Here is a 5,435-nt window from a genome sequence, read left to right as displayed (position 1 = left end):
AGAAGGTTAATCTTGGAGATTATTTCTTTGAACGTATTTGTGAAGCCATTTTTGCAAGTAAATCTCAGAGGAAAACTACTATAGTTTATCCTAGGCTGTTGTCTGACCTTCTGCATCAAGGTCATGTTGTTCAGAACTTGAGGAAATTCCACCCTGAATTGGTTGAGAAGAGGTTCTATCCAGAAATTCTGAATGCTAACTTTCTGTCCAAGATGCGTTTGATTGCATCTAAGCCTGTTGCTCCCCCACAAGAGTTCACTGTTAGGCTTGAGGATCGTCTGTATGTGGATGGCTACCCACTTATATCTGAAGCTGATGCTGAGCATGTAATTCAAGGCTACTTGGAAGTACTCAGAAAAGAAGGATTTGTTGTTGATAGAAGTATGGTTCCTCCAGCTCCTGTAAATCTGTATAACCCTAAGAGGAAACCAAAGAGAAAGGCTGAAGCTCAAGCTGATCTTCCTAAGCCAGATCTTCTGGTTCAGAAGAAGATTAAGGTAGAAAAAGCTATTGTTGAGCAAAGGACTAAGAGGAAGCATGAAGAATCTGCTACCAAGGCTGCTGAAGGAGCTTCCAAAAAGCCTATTGTTATTGAGGAAGATAGTTCAGACAGTTCATCTGAAGGATCTACATCAGAAGATGAGACTGAATCTGATGAGGAGACTCTTGCTGCTCGTTTGAGGAAAAGACCTGCTCCTATTTCCAAAGATAAAGGTTTCTAGTTTGTCCTTCTGATGTGGACTTGGAAGTTTCAAGCATTAAGGCAAGGCTTTGCAATGCTTTGGATGGTGCTGCTGAAGATATTAAGGCTGTTGTTGGTAAGAGGGACTTGGATTTGATAAGCTTTTTGAAGGATAGTATGGCTAGGGCTGAAGTGAAAAGGTTAACTATGTTCAATCATGCTAGATTTGAACTAGCTAATCTGGAAGAAGTTGCTGCTGTTGAACATCGTCTGAACGCTTTCAAAGTCATCTGGATAGACTCCAAGCTGTTTCAGAATCTTGACGCTCAGAGGTCTGAGTCTGAAAGGTCAGAAGAAGCTGCTGCTAGGGTTGCCGAGCTGGCAAATGAACTACATAATGAGGATGCCACAGTAGAGGATGTGCTGAATGTGATGAACCAGGATGATGTCCTGATGATTGACTATCCAGAGGAAGGTGAATCCTCTGATAAAGGCAAGGCACCTTTAGTTGAAGAACCAGAACCTATGATTGAAGATCAAGCTCCAGGTATGGCAGATCAGTTGAGAATATTTCAAGAAGCCCTGAGGGAACAGCAAGAAGGTCTAGAACGTCAAAGAGCTGCTCAAGAGACATTGGAAACCAAGGTGGATGGTTTAGTTTCCAATGTGGGATCTTTGAATGACAAATTCGACCAACTCTTAGCCTATCTTAAGAAACCCTAGGATTCTATGCACTTGTTCTTAAATTTTCTTTATTTCCTTGTTTATCTTCTGAACAATTTTTTTTTGGGTTTATCTATTTCCAGTTGTTTTGTTTATGTTTTGCTTGATTACTTTTTCATGGTCACTTGTTATTTATTTTATAGGATCATAAGAACACAAGAACACACAATGCTTTTAAAAACGAAAATTTTTTTTAATGTTAACCATGTCGAGTACATTGGTAAAAAGAAAAAGAAAAAGACAACCTAATCCTAATCAGATGGATAAAACTCAGAAGAAATCTCTGATTTCTCCTCAGCATCCTCTGATGATATTTCAATGGGATCTGGGTTTTGCTCTTGTTCTTCTTCTTCTTGTTCCTCTTCTGGAACATAGCCAGCCAAGAACTCCACATAGTCAGCATCATCTTCATTCTCTTCAGCTTCAGAGTCTGATGAGATGATTATTATCTCAGCATCTTGTGGCTTCTTGTTGTTTTTCTTATCCTTCTCTTCGTCTTCGCGTTTCTCTTCGTTCTTCTTTCTCTTAAACTCTGCGATGCGTAAACTAAATCTTTTCATTATTCCTACCTTCTCTTGCTTCACTTGTTTCTTCTTGTTTTTACGTGAAGAAGGCATGTTAGCGTGTTCCTTTTTATAAACCCTTGAGCGCGTTGGTTTTTGTTTTTAAAATTAATTCACCTTTGTAACTACCACTCGTTTTCTTTGACTGTCTTGGTTATATAACTTCGTTTTACTTTTTGATAATGACAAAAGGGGGAGTAGTTACGCATTAATTGATATGTTCCAAAACTGAAACCACGCCTTTTATCTCGCTTTTATCTGTTAAATTAAAAGTTGTTACTTTTAAGTTGTTTTACGTATTTCAAGGCGGAGACTAAGTTAGTTGAAACTAAAATAAATTTCATAAGTAAGGATAAGTTAAGAGTGCAATTTTAACTTAGCCTTATGAGACTTAGGGGGAGAGCTTGCAAACCTCTCACTCTGAAGAAAGATATGAAATTTGTTTTATTTCAAAACATCTTAATCTTATACTAAATTAAATATCATGGATAAAACATAAAGTTCAGACTTTATGGAGTATCAATCTTAGGGGGAGCTTGCAAACCTCATAAACCTAAGAGAAACATGATAAGTTAATTTAACAGCAATTGTCAATTAATACTTATGTTTGTCATCATCAAAAAGGGGGAGATTGTTGGAACAAAATTGATTTAAAAATGTTTGCTCCTTAATCTATAAAGGTTTTGATGATAACAAAGTATTAATAAACAATTGGAAGGACTAAAAATTTATTTTAAGTGCGCAGATATAAGCATCATATAAGCTCTGAGTGAAGTTCAGAGGATGTGAATTCAGAAGTTCACAAGCGCTCAGAAGATGTTGGACTTCAGAGGTTACAACGTTCAGAGGATGAAGACTTCAGTACTTCATGTCTGTCTACAAGCTTCATCAAACTCTGAAGATCTCTTTGAAAGCTGTGAAGATTCCCTTTGCTAGTCAACTCTTCTACCAATGAAGAAAAGGACCTTTCAAGTCTGATCAGCTCAGCTAGCTCTGTTTTGTCTGTCCTATCTTGAGAACGTGGGTCTTCAGTTTTGTTAGCTGAATAAGGAAAGTCCACTCTGCAGTAGTCAAAGTAACTGAAACTCTTTCTTAGTTTTGGATACAACCAAACTGCATCAAGACAGACTGCTTGAAGACAAAAGGTTATCAACTCCAACGGCTCCTTTTGCAACGACTCTTTTCTAGTGGTATATATACTAGAAGGATCAGCTGCAACAAAAAGATTAATTATCAAGATTTGAACGTGCGCAAAACAAACTCTGAACTCTGTGATATACAAGCTCTGAACCTCTCTCAAGTGTTTTTGCACTTTAGCCAAATACTCTGTAATACTTGTATTTGCTCTCTTTAGGTTCATCTAAGAGCACTTGTATATTTTTATATACTTTATTGTAACGTGTGTAACTTAAGCTTGTGTGCTTAAGTGTGAGACTTAAGCTTGTGTGCTTAAGTGTGAAGTCTTAAGCTTGTGTGCTTGAGCATTGTTGAGAAGTCTCTTGCTTGTGTGCTTGAGCAGGTGTAATCTTGTGTGATTATAGTGAACTCCCTTGGAAGTGCAAGGGGACTGGACTACTCTCGTTTTGTGAGAGGAACCAGTATAAATTGCTTGTGTGATTTCTCTCTCTCTATCTTGTTATTTATTGTGTTACTTTTCCGCTGCTAACGTAGTTGAGTTAAGAACTTGAAAAAGTTTTAACTTAGCTAAAACACAATTCAACCCCCCCTTCTTGTGTTTTCACACCTTCATAAAATAGTGTAAAGATTTTTTACACTATCAAGAGTAAGAGTATTGATCGTTAAATCATTAATCTCACATCCAGCTTATAAAAAAAATTAATCTCAAAGAGACCAAGTCCATGTCCAACATGAATAACTTGATTAAAAATAATGGAGGTAATTGCTTAAATCAATATCTTACCCAAGAAATTGAACGCAACTTTTTTTTATAGTTACACAATTTTGTTTAATTCTTGTTAGTAAAAAGCAAATTAATATGTCTCGTGAACTTAGTTCAATTGAAAGATAATTGCATTATATATGCAGTGGATCAGGGTTTAAACTTTTGTCATTTCACTTTAAGACTAAATTTTTTAGTTATTAGACCGCATGAAGAAAAAAATTAATATAATTCTTTTTTTTTGAAACAAATTAATATAATTCTTATATGCACACATTATAAAATTAATATAATTCTTGTTAGTAAAAGTAGCTGATATTCTATCTAATTTTTTTTATACTTATTAAAAAATTTATATTTGCACTTATATCAATTACATTTTTTTTTGTTACACGAGTTCTGTGCGAAGCTTTGAAGTTAAGCCTCAGAAGCAGATTTTGGGGGGTAAAATCCAAAAAAAAATTAAAATGGGGGGAGAGGGGGTAAAATTCCGGATTTTAAAATATGAAGGGTAAAATTTCAATTTATTCAAAATAGGGGGATAAAACTCCATTTAAGCCAAAAAAACTATGTAATGATAAAGGATACTCGTACTAGTAAGCTGAAGAGAGAGACATGATAATAATTTATACACCATTATAAGAGATTTTGAGTAATTAGCATTCTTTTTAGGTAGTATATTCGTTTAAAAGTTTCCTTTCCGAAAAAGTGATGAATTGAAATATCTTAGTCCTTAATCAAATTAGTTTGAATGAGCTCAAGAGGTTGGCATAATCATAATCATGGAGCCTTAGACACTTCCTTCAACACCAAACAGGAACGGAACTATAAAATATTATTGAAGGTGGCAAAAATATAACATCAACAGATAGTTTTTTATAAACATATACATAGATATATATTGTGTTAAATATTGTCTTCGGATACTAGTTAAATATATTAATAAGGAAATTTTATCTTGTATTTTGTGTGTTTAATACTTTAAAAATAAACTATTACAAAGTTATTTTTTCAATATTAATTTTATCTTTAATTTTCTCTTTTAATATGTTGAACAAGTGCCCCCAAGTACTGTTTAGCATGAATCATAAAAAAAAGGTTAAATTGGACAATTGGTCCCTTAGCTATTTATGAGTTTCATATTGGGGCATTAACTAATTACAAATCGTCCCTTAACACGCGTACCAATATTACTCATAAATAAATCATTGTTATTTGGAGCTTTAGATGTGAAAAATTATCATCGTATTTCTTAACATCGTCCACCCTCTGCATAGCCACCACCACTCACCAAATTTGAGTCCCTCATTGTCATTTGGATCTTTAGATGTGAAAAATTATTGAAAATAGTTGAGCTTAATTTATCCAAGTGATTTTGTAAATGAGCCAAAAATGGTGGTGCGACATCAACTTCAAAATTATATTAGATATGTTTAATTTTAGCCACACCAATTTTTTATGTCTAGATCCGTCCCTGGGTACATACATATAGCTAATTTCTACTATTGATAGTTGTTTATAATTTAATTGAAATAAATATAAATATCATATTCTTTCCGGTTTCATA

This window comes from Trifolium pratense, linkage group LG3 (genome assembly GCF_020283565.1).
Source record: "Trifolium pratense cultivar HEN17-A07 linkage group LG3, ARS_RC_1.1, whole genome shotgun sequence".
NCBI lineage: Eukaryota > Viridiplantae > Streptophyta > Magnoliopsida > Fabales > Fabaceae > Trifolium > Trifolium pratense.
This window is presented reverse-complemented; position numbering follows the sequence as displayed.